Genomic DNA, 17,187 nt, shown 5'->3' with positions numbered 1-17,187 from the left:
AATACCCCCATTTTTGGAGGGGGTCCTAAATTAAACATCCATATTAGACCCTCATCTAGGACCATTTTTGTAAAGATTAAGATAATTCTTGGCTATTTGTTTACAAAACAGAAGTATAAAATAGCCAAATCTGCCATTTGACAGCAATATAAATGCCATTTTTCTCTTTGTAAATGTCAGTTCTGCTATAGTAAGTTGTGTGTGTATATATACATACACACACACACACACACATATGCCTAGATAGATATATGTGTGTGTGTATATCTATCTATCACACAGATTCACCACTTCACAGGCAGGTTAAGGGCATCCCCCAGGCATTTTACGTAAAAGGCTAAGTTCACCTTTAGGTAAATGTTACACCCATATTTAGAGTATAACTTGTAACATGTTCCCAAGCACCTTCACACCACCCCCCCAGCTTTTTTTTTTCTTCCTAGTTTTGGATAGAGTGGAGAAGGATTAGAATGCCTGTCAGTTTTTATTTCTGTCTGTGCCCTCCACCTCCCATTAAGGAGATACACCCTCTCCATTTGTCCTGTTTACCACTGAGAGTGAAAGAAAAATCCCAACTCTTAGGTTGTCTCCAGAAAAGCAAGAGGGGAAATCTTTCAATGGGGATCTCAGTTCAGATAACCTGGGGGTCCCCAAGGAATACCCTTACTCTGCAGGTATTTCCTCTCACTTCCTGTTTTGCTATGGGACAGTAAGTGAAAGAGCCAAGATAAGACAGTGAAACACTGTCTTATCTTGGCTGAGGTTTACTTTTAAAAAATACTAATACTGATCAGCCATTAGGGGTGCCTGCTCCTTCCTTAAAAAGTGTTACTAAACCCACAACAGTAAAAAGCAGTCTGTATATGCAGTAAAGCACTCATTATACCCACTGTGGAACCTAAGGGATTAATCCTCTGCATTGTGTAAAAAGGTTGTTTTATCTTGTCTTCTTGGATCTTCCCTTTCTTTTACTGTCTCCAATCCATCTGCTTATAGTTCAGAGCCTTGGAAGCACTCTGCATATGCTCAGTTTGATGAGTACTGCTAGAGAGTTTTTTTGGGGGGGGGGGGGGTGCATGTGATCAGCACAGGGCCAATCCGCACTGTCCAGACAGAAAGTCAAGGGTCATGCAACTCCTCCTACAAGTTTTAAACAGTGCCCGGGCGGACACTGATAGAAGTCATAAGACAGATATATACTGCTGATGAGAAAATGTATTTAGCAGTTTCTATTTACAAAAATAATTGCATTTTCCACAGTCTGTGTACTGTGCGAGACCAAATATAGTGAATGTAGAGTCCTGGGTTTAGTAATACATTAACCACTTGCTGACCAGCCACCGCAGTTTTACTGTGGCAGAATGGCACGTCTGGGCAAAACTACCTTATGCAACGTCACTTTGCCCTGTGGCCACTAGAGCTGCTCACCCCCGGAGCCGATGCAAGTGCCCGGGGGGCGCGAACGCTCATGATACACCAAAAGCCAGGATCTGTATGTGTAAACAGAGATCTTGGTTCTCTGAGGGGAGAAGAGACTGATCATGTGTTCATACAAAGTACGAACAGTGATCTGTCCTCTCCCCTAGACAGTCCCATCCCCCTTCAGTTAGAACACCAAGAGGGAACACAGTTAAACCCTTGATCGCCTTCTAGTGTTTAATCCCTTCCTTGCCAGTGACATTTTGACAGTAATCAGTCCATTTTTATAGTACTGATCGCTGTATAAATGCCAATGGTCCCAAAAATGTGGCAAAAGTGTCCAATGTGTCTGCCATAAAGTCACAGTCCCAATAAAAATCGCAGATCGCCACCATTACTAGCAAAAATAATAAATAATAAAAATGCAATAAATCTATCCCCTATTTTGTAGACGCTATAACTTTTGCGCAAAGCAATCAATATACGCTTATTGCGATTTTTATTACCAAAAATATGTAGAACAGATTGGCCTAAACTGAGAAAAAAAATGTGCAAAGATGCGCAAAGATGATCAAATACCACCAAAAGAAAGCTCTATTTGTGGGGGAAAAAAAGAACATCAATTTTGTTTGGGTGCAGATCGCGCACTTGTCAGTTAAAATGACAGTGCCGAATTACAAAAAATGGCTTGGTCATTCAGCCGCCATATCTTCTGGGGTTGAAGCGGTTAAAAGGAGGATCTTGGGTCATTTGTATAAACATAAGTCAGCAGCAACAAATACTGTAGCTACTGACTGTCAATAGACACACACTTACCAGTCCAGAGATCCAGCGTCGACCTCACCCAGGCTGGCCCTTTTGTGCAAAGTCTTCAGGTCCCGAAGGCTGCCATCTTGCTAGTTGGAAGGCTGCAATTTCCTGCTTCTTCACAGCTGGCTCCCCACTGTGCATGCACAAGTCACACATGGCTTTTTGAATGGACCTGCAGCCTCCTGAGATGCTTTCCTGAGAAGTCCTGCATTAACTGTGCATCCTTGAAGTTACCCAAAATTCCTTTGCCAATACAACATTTCTACAAATCTAGATGTCATCTCAAACATTCTTTAAGAAATTACACTACGGAGTTTTGACAACTGCCCTTTTATCTTTACATCAGTTCAAATAATGGTTTCTTAAATGCAACATAGATCACATTTTACTGCTAGGACGTTTGAGTTACAGGAACATTCCTTAGCTCATGACATTGTAAACTAAGAATTTTTAGTGTAAAAACAGGACTGTACAGTGTATAAAACACAGATTATCTAATGGTTAACCAAAGAAAATGTAGAAAACTGCTGATAACATAAAGCAGCTATAGGATGGTTGCTTTTCTGAGGAAGCCAAGCAAAGGAAGTGAGAACTCTAACCAGACTAAAGTATGCAACGTGTGTAAATACATACAACCTACATCTCACTTGATAAGTTATGGTAGATATATTACTTATAAAAAGAAAAGAAATAACAATGTATGCCCTAAAAACAATGGGTAACAATACAATAGATACCAGTAACTGAAAAAAAAAAATAGGCTGTATATTGGTGCAAAAAACCTTTGAAGGAGAGGAGAATCAAAGAGAGTGGAGTACAACATTTTTTTTTCACACAAATAGAGCTCTCTTTTGGTGGCATTTAATCACCCGTGTTTTTTAGGTTTTGCTAAAAAAAAAAATACTTTTTTTTCTTAAAAAGCTTTTCATAGTTTGTTATAAAATTTTGCAAACAGGTCATTTCCTCTTTCACTGATGTGTGCTGATGAGGCGGAACTGGTGGGACTGCACTGATAATCAGTGCCCCTGTTATCAGTGCTGATGTCCCTTTAATGCTAACAGGTTATCGGTGGTTTCTCTCCTGAGGAAAGAAAAGACGATAACCAACTTGTGTTTACTTCCGTGATTAGCTGTCATTGGACACAGCTGATCACATGGTAAAACACCATTGTGACTGGCCCTTTACCCTGATCTGTGATCAGCTGAGTCAGAAGGACTCTGATCACTGAGCACGTTGTGGGGGGGCATGGGCAGCACGATCACGGGAGGATGTCCATGGATATCCTCCCGAAACACCAAGCCCACACTATAGCTGTCTCTCGGCTACAGCACGAGCAGAAAGTGGTTAATCTATAACCCCGATGCTCAACCTGCAGCCCTTGGGGCCCCTGCAAACATTAGTCTGTGTTGCCCTATTGCCCTGTTATAGTAGTGATTTCTAGAAGTCTTGTGTAATATAATGGCATAATATAAGTATGTGAACACCAAATTAACTGGTTTTCTGCAGCAATTTTCCATAAAATGTGATCTGATCCTCATCTAAAGCAAGACATAGGATTATTCAGTTTTCTTTTCTTTAATCACAAGTTAAAAAAGAAAAGAAAAAAAAAAAAATAGGATTTTTATAACAGCTTACCTGTAAAATCCTTTTCTTGGAGTACATCATAGGACACAGAGCCTTAAGTATTTACTTAGTAGGTTACAGCTACCTTCAGGTGTTGACACTGGCACACCCAATACAGGAAGTTGACTCCCCTATATAACCCCTCCTCCTTCCAGGAGTACCTCAGTTTTTGTAGCCAAGCAATATAAGCAATAGACTTAAACCCCATAAAAAGAAGAGGGGCTGGACCTCTGTGTCCTATGATGTACTCCAAGAAAAAGGATTTTATAGGTAAGCTTTTATAAAAATCCTATTTTCTTTATCGTGCATCATAGGACACAGAGCCTTAAGTATTTACTTATTGGGACGTCCCATAGCAATGCTACTTAACCGGTTCCCAACCGGCGCACACCAATGTACGTTGGCAGAATGGCACGGGCAGGCATATTGGCGTACAGGTACGTCCAATCTTCAATGCCGCCCTGCCATCGCGAGCGCGCCGCCGTGCCGGTCGGGACCCCCGTGAGTCCGGATGCGGGTCCCGCGGACTCGATCGCCGCGGGCATACCCGCGATCGTCTCGCGGGGCGGCTGAATGGAGGAAATGCCGTGTAAACAGCATTTCCCCATTCTGCCTAGCAACTAGTGACGCTGATCTCTGCTCCATGTGATTGGAGCAGAGATCAGTGTTCACTAAATGAAAAACCAGCCCCCCTACAGTTAGTAACACATCCCTAGGAACACTTAACCCCTACACTACGACCCACTGGTTAACCCCTTCACTGCCAGTGTCATTTACACAGGAATCACTGCAATTATATAGCAGTGATTACTGTATAAATGACAATGGTCCCAAAAATGTGTAAAAAATGTTGAATGTGTCCACCGCAATGTCGCAGTCACAATAAAAAGAAATAAATAAATAAAATCGCTGATTGCCACCATTACTAGTAAAAAAAAAATTAAAAAAATTCATAAAAATTCCATAAAACTATCCCCATTTTGTAAACGCTATAACTTTTGCGCAAACCAATCAATCGCTTATTGCGATTTTTTTTACCAAAAATATGTAGAAGAAGATGTATTGGCCTAAACTGAGGGAAAAAAAAATGTTTTTTTTATATATTTTTGGGGGATATTTATTATGACAAAAAGTTAAAAATAATGCGTTTTCTTTCAAAATTGTCGCTCTATTTTTGTTTAGAGCGCAAAAAATAAAAACTGCAGGGGTAATCAAATACCACCAAAAGAAAGCTCTATTTGTGGGAAAAAAGGACGTCAATTTTGTTTGGGAGCCACGTCGCACGACCGTGCAATTGTCAGTTAAAGCGACGCAGTGCCGAATCGGAAAAAGTGACCAGCAAAATGGTCCGGTCTGTAAGTGGTTAAGGGGAGGGAGACAACCCGTAGGGCACCCCCAGACCTTGAGGGATTAGACTGCTGCCCGCAGCACACTGCGCCCGAAGGCGATATCCTCACTCCTCCTTACATCCACTTGTTAAAATTTTGGGAACGTATGGACCGAAGACCAAGTTGTGGCCTTGCAGATCTGAGCAGGGGGCCTTGTGATGCACTGCCCAAGAAGCACTAACCGCTCTGGTAGAGTGCGCCTTAAACTTGAATAGGGGGAATCTTACTCCTTAAATCAGGAGTTTGAATTATAAAACTTGCCGAATCCACTTAGCGACAATGGATTTCAACGCTGCCTGTCCTTTTAAGGACAGTCTTACAAATCTGAGCAGTTTTCTTTAAATTGATTTTCACTGCTCTCACTACATCAAGACAATGTAGTGATTTTTCTTCCCTGGAACATGGTTTTGGAAAAAACTATGGCAGGACAATATCTTCATTCAGATGAAAGCCTGAAACCACTTTTGGCAAAAAGCCTGGACGAGGGTGTAACACCACTCTGTCCTCATGAATAATCAAATATGGCTCTTTACAAGGGCAGCCAATTCTGAAACCCTCCTTGCGGAGGATATAGCAACCATAAGTATCAGCTTCCTAGTCAGGAGGACTAAGGGAACATGCTGTAATGGTTCAAATGGCGTTTTTTGTAACACTGACAAAACTAAATTCAAGTCCCAAGGGGTTAAAGTTGATTTAAATGGCGGAGTAATCCACATCACCCCTTGTATAAAACCCTGGACTACAGAATGCATAGCAAGCAGTCTTTGAAATAAAACTGATAAGGCTGAGACTTGGCCCTTAATAGTACTTAGGGCCAACTTCATCCCTACACCCAATTGTAGAAAGGCAAGGCTTCTGCCTATAATACATCTCCGAGGGTGCCAACCCTTGGATTCACACCAGGAAATGTAAGCTTTACAAAACTCTATAATATACAGCTCTGGAAACTGGTTTCCTTGCATTGATTATAGTTGAGATAACAGACCTGGAAAGCCTGCGCTTCTTCAGAATGTGGGTTTCAATAGCCAAGCAGTTTAGCATTCGTAAAGCAGGATGGAATCGGCCTTAGTGGGAGAGGCCAAGGACCCTCCACTGCCATCTTTACGATCTCTGCGTACAATTACTTTCTGGGCCATGCTGGTGCTACCAGAATTAATGGCTTTTCCAGCTTGATCCTGCAAAGTCGTCAAGGCAACAACTGAATCAGGAGAAAAGCGTAGATCAGTTAAAACTGATCCCACGGCGTTACCAGCGCATCTGTTCCATATGCGAGTAGATCCCTTGTTCTGGACACAAAGTTGACTAACTTCATTTTGAATCTGGACGCTAGAAGATATATGTCCAGAGTCCCCCCATCTCTGACAAAAAAAAAAAAAAAAAAAAAAAATCGGGATGAATGATTCACCTGGGAATAACTGTTGGTGACTTGTATAGTCCGCCTGCCAATTTTCTACTCCTGGATTGAAAACTGCCGATAGGGACGGGACATTCCTTTCTGCCCAAGTTAGGATATGGTTCACCTCTCTGAGCTGAGAGACTTTTGGTGCCCCTTTGTTGACTGATATAGACCACAGCCGTGGCATTGTCGGATTGAATCCAGACTGGACAATTCTTTTCAGAGCCAGATACGATCCTTCGAGTTTTGACCACCGTCTCGGGACAGTCTCTCTAGTACCGCTCCCCAGCCTGAGTTGTTGGCATCTGTCATTACTACTTTCCAGATTATTGGTCTGAAGGATTTCCCCTTCAGCAAATTCTGGCTTCGTAACCACCAACTGAGACTGAGACACTCTTGGGGACAGCTGCATTGGCAAGTCCAAAGCTTGGATCGTCTTGTTCCAAGCAGAGAGTATTCGGTTTTGCAACAGTCTTGAATGGAACTGGGCATAGGGGACTGCTTCAAATGAAGCTACCATCTTTCCCAACAACCTCATGCAAAGGCGAATTGAAGGATTTGCTTTTGCCCTGACCATCCGTACCAGCTCTTGTATGGAGCTGATCTTTGCAGGGGGCAAGAACACCATTTTCTGGGCTGTATCTATGATCAGGCCTAAGTAATCCAGCCTCCTTACTGGTTTTAAAGGAATACTTCTCTAGGTTGAGGATCCAACCGAGACTTTCCAGATAACTGGTTGTAATGCGTACGCTTTGCCTTAAGCGAGTCACTGACTGGTCTATTAATTGATCGTCTAGGTACGCCAACACTGTTATGCTCTGTGTCCTCAACCTGGCTAGAGGTGGGGACAGTATTTTTGTGAATACCCATGGTGCTGTGGCTAGCCCGAAGGGTAAGGCAGCGAACTCAAAGTGCCGTTGTTCCACTTCGAATCGAAGAAACCTTTGGTGAGCGGGAAATATGGGGACATGCAGATATGCGTCCCTGATGTCGATGGACGCCAAAAGTTCTCGACCTTATAAGATGGAGACCACTGACCTGATCGACTCAATTCGAAATTTGCACATTTTTAGATCCAGAATGGGCCTGACATCTTCATTTGGTTTTGGTACCGTAATCAGGTTTGAATAGAAACCTAAACCTTGTTCTTCTGTGGGGATGTCTAATGCTGTAAACAGAGAGATTGTCTTTTCCCTGGATCCTTGGGAACGTTTGATCTCAGAAAGTGAGATGGTGGAAACTCCCGAAACTCTAGTTTGGCAGAGGGAAACTCAGGGCAGATGGGCTCTCCACAGTGACTCCAGGATACAGACTTGTGCGAAATGCAGAAGTCTTCCCCCCCACCTTGGTGATTGGAGATGCCTCTTCACGAAGAGGTCTTAGTATTCTGTTTTGTAGTCTTGCGGCTCCAGGTCTTCCTTTGAGCCTGGGCCTGACCCTGACGGTGGAAGCCGTCGCCACTGCCTAAAGGCGGATGCGCTTGGCGCAGGAGAGAAAGTCCATTTAAATGAAGGATGTTTATACTTTCTTTTGACTGGCAAAAGACTACTTTTTCCACTGGAAATTGGATGCATTTATCCAAATCAGCCAAATAGTCGCTCCCCATGAAATGGGAAACTAGACCGTAGGTTATTGCAGGGTGCGTCGGCAGACCAACCCTTTAGCCTATGCATGTGTATTAGCACAAGTGCAAGGCGAGACGCCTGGTGAATGGAATCCTTTATAGCATCCATGGCAAAACAATGCTTTTGGTAAATTGGCCAACTCACTGGCCTGTTGTGCAGGGAGCTTGTTAAGGGCATCTGAACTGGTCTTTTAAAGACTGGCAGATGCCTATAGCTACAATTGCAGGCTGAGTAACAGTACCTGCTAAAGAAAAAGGATATTAACAGTAATTCCAACTTTTTATCTGTTGGATCCTTTAGCATTTGTGCATTGTCCACCAGACAAGTTAAACTTTTATTCACACTGGAAATCGCAGAATATACTGCTGGAACTTTTGGTGAATTTTCCTCCATAGGATAGAAAACCGAGACTCTTTGGAGGGAGAAAATGCTTATCCGAATGATGCCATTCGGTCTAGATAAGCTTCTCTAGTAATGTGTGGACTGGAAACGCATGCACTGGTTGTGAAGGTTTCAAGGAACCCAAAGAAGAAACCAGACTTTCAGCTGACTCTGTTAGGGGTAGTATGAAAGTGGAACAAACCATGTCCATAAGGATTTTTACCTCAGATTGTGAAGTTGAAACTTCAACTGTTGTTTCCTCTGAAGAGGAGTAATCGGTATGTTTTTCTTGATCATTTGAGGGCAATACTTCATCCTGTCCCCACTGCTCCCCTGGTAAGGGGTTTGGCGTGGGAGAGGGATCTAGCACGCTTATCCCCTTTAATGGAGGATGCGATTAAAGCAGCTAATCTTCCTTCTAAGCCCTGCAGGGCAGAGGAAAATGCATCTTCAGTCACGTATACAGGGGCTGAAGTGTGAGAAGCAGTTGCACCACCAATTACTTCCAATGACTCACCCTGGCTTGCCATGTCAGCCATCTCCGGAGAGGATGACAATGTGGAGGCATGTCTGGAGTTCCCAGCACCTGGAGGTGGTTTTGGTGCCTTGGTAGTAAGCCTTGAAGCCATAATGCAAAGCACAAAAAGCAAAAGGTACTCTAAGAACCATTCTATTTATTTGAACAATAGTAGGAAAAACAGTGGTAGCATAGAACAATCTAATGCTAAACAATACGATTCTTCCTGCACTACAAATGCCTGTGTAAACTCCTCACGTGCACCAGCGCTTCTGTGTCTTGTGGCAGCCTTGCTTCAGCTTCTCCGATAGACACTGTCTGTTTCCCAGAGTATCAGCTTTAAGCTTTTAAAAAGGTGTGAGCCTGATCGTCTTGCTAAAGCACAGGAAAGGGCGTGGCGCATAGAGTCACCTCAGAGGGGAGGCAGGGGAGGCACGCGGGGGGGAGGGGGGGGGAGGGTTTACACAGCCGTTTTATCAGCTTTTCAGATTTATGCTTGTTTAAACATAACATGTATCCAACTCAGTTTCCCCATTTCCCCCCCCCCCCCCCCCCAGCTGCTGAGAAACGCACTGTATTAGCACAGATTTAAACAGGGTCTATACACCATTACTCCCGCTAGAGTTTTTAAGGCATTTTACAATATGATTGAAAGAAAAGTCATAGGTGGACTTTGCAGTTCCTATGCTTTTCTCTTACCTTTTCCTTGCTGTAGGATACGGCTGTAAACAGACAGATCCAAACTTCACCCATCACAGCGGGTAGCGTGGTTAAACCTTCAAAGACTGGGGCCCCATTAATAGGGGTTCCACTCCTTTGGACCATGTATAGCACCCCTCAGGACAGCTTTAGGTAATGTAGCAAGTCCAAAAAAAAAAAAGAGTCCTGGTTCCTACGGTCCCGCCCTCAAAGGGGAGCGTTACAGGCAAAAACCTTGTTCTTCTATGAGAGGCCCGGCTACCATTCTGGAGCCGCAGTGGCAGGATGGATCCGGTTGTGGAGGCTTTTTAAATCCAGCATGGATCCCTCCTGTAGCTCCGCATAGCCTATCTTCACTTGTGCCAACACCTTTAGACACTGGCGAAAAAATTGAGGTACTCCCTCCTGGAAGGAGGGGTTATATAGGGGAGTCAACTTCCTGTATTGGGTGTGCCAGAGTAAACACCTGAAGGTAGCTATAACCCACTAAGTAAATACTTAAGGTTCTGTGTCCTATGATGTTCGATAAAGAAACGGATTCCCGCTCACTGCGCTATTGTATTCTGACGGCGGGGAGGATTCCCCGCCATCAGAATACAATGACCACTGTCGGCAGCTATAGAAAAGTCCAAGAGGCTAACTGTATTGAAGTCGACTGAAGCCAGAATTGGGCTTTAAGCAAACTGCATATTGTTGGTGCCCTTAGCAGGTTCTTATAAAATCACACCCATGGGTGATGCATTTGAATATACGGCATCCATTTAAAATTCATGGTCAGAGGTCAAAAAGTTACACCTCAGAGTAATGCAGAACAGAATGAACTGTCAAAACTGAACAGCAACCAGTTAGGTCCAGGAGATCAAAGCAAATGTATACAGTAAAAACATCACATGACAGCTATTAAGTATTATATGTTGCTCTGTACAACATTTGATGCTAGATCAAGGGCAAATAACCATTCTGGTAACAGTCAATCTCTTCACGATACACAGTACATAATATATGAAATATCCTTAAAGTGTAACGCTACTTTTGCGGGGATAAAATGTGGCAAAATTAACAAACATACATAACTGCGACACAAGCCATACTGTAATTTCGTATTAAAATACCCTTTCAGTTTTAATCTGCAGAGCTGTCATTTTCTCCAAAAATAAAATGTATTATGGCAACCTGGAAGAGTTCTGTACAGTTGGTGTACGGAACGCCTCCAGAGATGTAATTTGTGTGGTGATTTTTAGAGGGTTGTAATTTCAGTAATAAGTCACACTTTATTATGCTTGGCCAAAGCCACAAAATATCAAAAAGTCACATGAAAGTTGCATTGAAGTCACATCAAGTGGCAATGAAGCGTCACACTGGAAGTCGCACAACTATGGGGTTGCAGCAGTGTGATCCAAGCCTAAAGGCATCCTCTGCATCAAAAATTTTATTTTTGGTGAGCTGCTTCTGAAGAATTATTCTATTCTAAAAAGGAATGCAGACCCTGCTACTCTCCTCAGAGAACTATGCATCAGCGCATCATCTGCTCAATCATGAAAAAGTCATTCCCATTCAGAATCAGTATAAAAAAAAAAATTATATATATATATATATATATATATATATATATATATATATATATATATATATATATATATATATATATATATATATATATATATAAATTATTTTTTTTTTAATAATAAAAAAGGTTATAGAACAAACTGCTTTTTATTCAGAACAGAAACAGTGGACACACTCCTTATGGCTAGGTTCACACTGTTGTGGGTCGCACACGTTTCCATGTCCAAAACATGCTGCTCTTTTTTGGGGATGCGGCTGTATTTAAAAAAGGAAAGGTGAATCAGGCTGGGTTCACACATTTGCAAATTGGATGCGTGTTTATTCGCATGACAGGCAAGTGTGACCGGCTCTCAATGGATTGAAAAAGGGTCCAATGCGTCTTTGGGTCCGGTTCAGGTTAGAATTCAGGCTAAAATTCGGACCTAAATTGCTCCTGAACCAGTGTACAAGAACGCACCGGACCCAGGCACGAATCTGCGGCTGCAGATGTGTGAACTCAGCCTAAAGCTGAACACAGACAGGGAAATCCATTTTAATCCAGTAACACACTCATTTATTGTACTTGTAGGTTAAACAGATTTGGTCATTTCATGTGTTTAAATATTTGTATTCTATAACTGAAGGGAGGCAGGGCAGTACACTGAGCCACCCAGGGATCTACTGCATTTTCCAGTGAGGATAGCTTTTTCACTGACAAGAGGATTACAAAGATGACCTCATCATCAACTTTATGACCACTAACAGTTTAAGTGAATATTATTGATTTTCTTGTTATAATGGCATCTGAAAGTCAGTGGGATATATTAGGCATCAAGTACATGTTGTCCCTGAAATTGATGTCCCGAAAGCAAAAAAAAAAAAAAAAAAAAAAAAAAATTATGAGCATTGCAGTTAGTAGTGTATGGGGCTGTGTAGCCACAGACTGGTCAGGTTGCCATGCTAACCTGGGTCCACAACCAAAAGAGCCTACACTAGGCCCGTGAGCATCAGATTTGGACTACAGAGCAATAGATGGAGGCCTGGTCCAATGAATCACATTTTCTTTCACATCATGTGGATGGCCGGGTGTGTGTACAACTAGGCTTTAGGTCTACTGGACAAAAAAAATAAAAAATTCAAACCCGTAAATAATTCTCTTCTATTTTTATCTTTAAAAAGGTCCCACCCCAACCTGAAAATTAATAGTTCTGGGTAGATGCTAAAAATTTCAGTAGTGGACAGGATTCTATTATCTGTCAATGATTTCTACAATTAAACAAGCATACTTACACTTTGCATTGGTCGGTGTCTTCTCTTTAGGTCACACAGTTTCAAAGGTTGACTCTTTCCAACATGTCTAGAAGTTAGAGCATTATGGCTGCAAAAAGTACCTCTGCAGGAAGAATCTTAGCTGGAAAAATGATCTCTGGAAGGAAGATAAACAAGAAAACTAAATAACATGTCATAAACCCATCATGCAGTAGTTAAAAAGGAACAACTGAAACCAACAATACAAAAAAAAAAAAAAAAAAAAAAAAAAAAACACACACATTTCCTTGTGGCGTACAAATATTGCAAGATTCCTAACTATTACATAGTTTAAAAACAAGTGCCTTATATGAAATATGATGGATAGAACAGGCAGAGAAATAATGACTGTTTCTTCTTCAGTCAATGCTTCAATCATCTCTTTACAAATGCAGTTTGGTAGAAACAGAAGCTGGCGATGACTGAAGAAGCTTCCAGAGGATCCTAAGAGCAGTGTCACCACTTCTGGAAAGCACAGACCTAAAAAGCAAGTGGCACGTTTCCAAACACACAAAAGATGAATGTATTGTTGTGCTCACATACAGATCCCATAAGATGGAAGGAAAACAATACCTACACTACCACCGGTCTGAACAGACTTGATACATCCTACAATCTGATAAAATGAGACGCAACATGTCCAAACCTAAAACTGAAAATCGAATACATTACATTTTATTAGTTCTTGGATGTGGTGGATTTATAGTGTTTTTTTTTCCCCAGGTGTTTTACTTTATTTTCACCTGGTGAAACTGCAAACAGCACTTTCTGTCCTTTTGTATTTACTGTACTTATTTCTCCATTGTGTTTATGGCGGCAGCCATGGTTGTCACACAGCCTGGACTTTTTACATGTCTGCCTATGTTTATCCCCATTACATGGTGGATTCATGGGAGTAGGAGATCACATTCTAGTCTAACCCTTTAAAGAAAAGATTTGTATACTTACCTACTCTAAAGCCACTCCGGTCCAGTCACATGATCTCTCCAGCAGCGGCTTCAGTGTAGAGGAGAGATCACTGACAACAGTTGCAAACGCCTAGGAGATGTTGTCACCCATAGGCTTACTTTGGGGCATCCATTGTCGGCTGTTCCGCCTCTACATTGAAGCCATTGATGACAGCTGATCATGGGACCAGACCAGACAACTATAGGCATCTTTTCTTTACATGGTTAGACAGAATAGTCTCAGAATTAGAGTATGTTTAGCCTTAGTTAGATTTATAGTAAACATCCACTTTAATCTCACAGGAAGTGACAAGGGCACATAATTTCTGACAAGATTAATAAAAGTACTCTACTTGCTGAAAATGTGCTTGGCCTGAAAAAAAAAATAATGACGTCACCACTTCTAAAAAAGGTAGGGTAAGGTATAATATATAAAGTTTTTGTTTGTTTTAGGTTTTAATTACATTTTACAAATTACTTGTACCGGTAACAAACTTATTAGCCTGAGGCTCCATTCACACCTAAGCGTAGTGATTTACTGGAATTTAAGAAGCGTATTACAAGCGTTTTATAGCTTCAGCCATTTTTTTTTAACCAATAGAAAGCACTAGGGGAAGGCGAGGAAAATTCGGGCTGGAGAGCTGTTGAAAACAAGCGACAAAAACCCTCAAGTCAGGCATTGCTATTGAAGTCTGTGGGGTCAAAAATGCATTTAATCCATCAAAAATAAACTTTGAGGCGTTTTGCTTCAGGTGACAGAAAACACATATGTTAACAGGGGCCACTGAAATAAACGCAATTTGGCTTGTTAAGCGTTCTAGAGCTACAAGCAAAAAAAAAAAAAAAAAAAAATCACTCAACTGTGAATGGGGCCTGAAAGAACACAAGAATCAAAAAACACACCAAAGACAGATGTGGCTGACCAACATTAAAAACAAACAAAAAAAAAAAAAAAAAAAAAAAAAAACACATCAGTAAACTGCAAATGCAACCCGGGAAGATATTTTTCAGGAAGAACTGTGCCAGACCCAGAAAGCTCATTATCTTTCATTGGCAAATTTTTAGAATCCTCTGCTTGTCAGGAAGTAAAAATAGACACTGTTGTTGGATTTAACCTCTGTTGACTCTAAGCTACAAAAAAAAAAAAAAACAAACAAACAAAAAAGGCAGTTGGAGCATAGCTTCTGTTCTGACCTCCAATTTTGTTTACATGCGCTATTCTCACCTTTCATTGCAGTGCACTGTGTTAAAAAGAACAGATGTTCTGTCCAAGAATAGAAAGAGAAGACCAATATACGGCATGTGTACTCTGGGGGCAGACTCTGATTTTGGCGGTATAGTAATGCAAGCTCGTTAAACGTTTGCACAAGTTAATCCTAGGATCGTAACGCTACAGATTGTCACTGCTTAATTTAAAGCCATTTTTTGGATACATTGTATGGTCATACACTGGTGTACATGAGACCACATGGAAAAGGTTCCAAGGTTCTTTACCTATGTTTCTCATAAGTACAGATGTGCTGCTGTACAGACGTGCACGCACAATAAATGATCCCACTTTAAAGCTGGCCATAGATGGATCGAAATTCGGCTGGTTCAGCTGGACTGGCTGAAAATCTCAATCTAAGGATTTGACATTAGTTGAACAAAGATGTTGGAAAAATCAGTGGTTGCAGCCAATACACTGCAGTGCTGATCAGTGTATTCTGACCTAGGAGGAGCCCCCAGTGTCAGATTACATTAGTACAGCGGGTAGGATAAGTTTATTTCTTCTTTAATCATCCCCCTAAATGATAAAAAAAAACAAAACAAACAAAAAAAAAACCCATCTAGCCAAAAGTCAGAACATGAGCGCCCAGTGCCTGATGCCATCCATTGCCATTTACTTTTCTAAATAAATCATGTCTGTTCGCCTTGCACGTCTTTTAGCACATCTTTAATATTTGATAATATTTATAGGAGAATATCAAAGTTAATGCAGAGCTCTCAATAACACCAGCTGCATCCTGTGGTTAACAGCATTTCTGTGGTTTTTGCACCTAAAGTAATTTAGATTGAGTTTATGGAGTCTGCACAATAAGGATACTGTCATAGAAGATCTTTTCAGCCAAGTGGTATTTTAAAGTGAACAAAATAAATAATCACACGGACGATTCCACACCGAGCTGATGATAGCTGCATCATGTCACTGTAGTCACAAAGGAAATGACACACTTGAAGTACTTTTGTCAGACAGGAATGTGGACATAAAAATAACTGCTAGGAAGAGCTCCTATGTGGATCCAGCCCAGTGAGGGTACCAAGGAACTCTATGGTAAAATTCAAATCCCAAATCTAGACAATGAGGAAGGCTGTATAAACATGCAGTAAGCAGCCATTTTTTTACCAGGTTAAGATGTACGTATAGGCAAAACAACTTTTTTTAATATTGGATGAAGTAGGGAAGGGTTCAACCCTCCTAAGTTTTTATTGCCGAGTTACTTTTGGGGAGATCAAGAGACAGAAAAATAGGGGGAAATCCAAAAATCTAGAGTTGTCATGAGAGCAAGAAGTAAATCGTCCGATAGGGGGAAATATTTTAGGTGGCAACAGACTAAGCCTAGGTTTCTTATATTTTTGGGTTAGGACCTAAACTGGGCCTTGGACATGTTTGGGATGGGCTGCCACTTGACTGTGTAATCTCAAATTAGTGAAAGAAATAGCAAAAAAGGAAAAACAAAAAAAATAAAAAATAACTGAGGACAGAGGGAGACACAGGAGAGCTGCAGATCGCAGTGGATGACGGAGGCACGTAAGCTGACCACGGTGTCAGGGCTCAGCAGCCATGATATACTTTGATCAGAGGGGAGGGTAGAACCAGGCAGGATCAGCCAGGTTTTTTTTTTTTTTTATAGAAATTTGACCCCTTGATAGAAGGGGCCAAATTTCACAGCACAAGCACTGTGCTCTATAACATGCTAAACATGCTGAATAAAAAATGCTAAAGAATTAAAAAATATAACATGCTAAATATCCCTAGTTTGGGAATGGAGTATCATTGTAAAGTCCTAGAACAGGAAGATTCACACACACACACACGTTGCTCTATCAGACCAAAAGCAATAGAAAAATAAAAAATAAAATAATGCATAAATTACCCTAGCATCTATACAGCATTGCAGACTCAGAGGGCAAGCTTACAGCGAAATACTCATGAAATACCCTTAATCTTTCCTAATGGCACTGTAACAGATACCAACAAAGTACAAACTAATCTTTTCCTGGGGCTGCGCACAGCATCTCTGACGATCTTGCTATAATATATAGATGAACTAGGGAGTATCTCTTAAAATAAGCTTCCGCTCCATTACTCCCACATGGAACCCTGAGGCTCATTTTATTGATGGGCCTAAAATGACTTCCTATTCGTACTCACAGTATTGATTGGAATCTCTGTCTTCCTACAGCTCCCCAATGACCTTCCAAGACATCAATATACTAAGTACCGTACTTTGTCTATAACTAGGTACTTCGCTAGTGCTGGAATAGT

The 17,187-nt window shown here is 41.4% G+C and overlaps 1 protein-coding gene across 4 annotated transcripts in view; it reads right to left on the bottom strand.

Annotated features, from left to right (window-relative positions):
* The window catches only part of PIK3CB (phosphatidylinositol-4,5-bisphosphate 3-kinase catalytic subunit beta), a 252,409-nt gene that overhangs the window by 164,917 nt on the left and 70,305 nt on the right, over nt 1-17,187 (bottom strand). For all 4 annotated transcript variants that reach the window (XM_077488321.1, XM_077488319.1, XM_077488320.1 and 1 more), the window contains one exon: nt 12,694-12,829. The gene's annotated coding sequence lies outside the window, so the exon portion shown is untranslated. The remainder of the gene's footprint in view (nt 1-12,693; nt 12,830-17,187) is intronic.

The sequence above is a fragment of the Lithobates pipiens genome, unplaced genomic scaffold, assembly GCF_037356315.1.
Source record: "Lithobates pipiens isolate NorthernLeopardFrog02 unplaced genomic scaffold, aLitPip1_a1.2 Scaffold_18, whole genome shotgun sequence".
Taxonomy (NCBI): Eukaryota; Metazoa; Chordata; class Amphibia; order Anura; family Ranidae; genus Lithobates; species Lithobates pipiens.
This window is presented reverse-complemented; position numbering and strand designations above follow the sequence as displayed.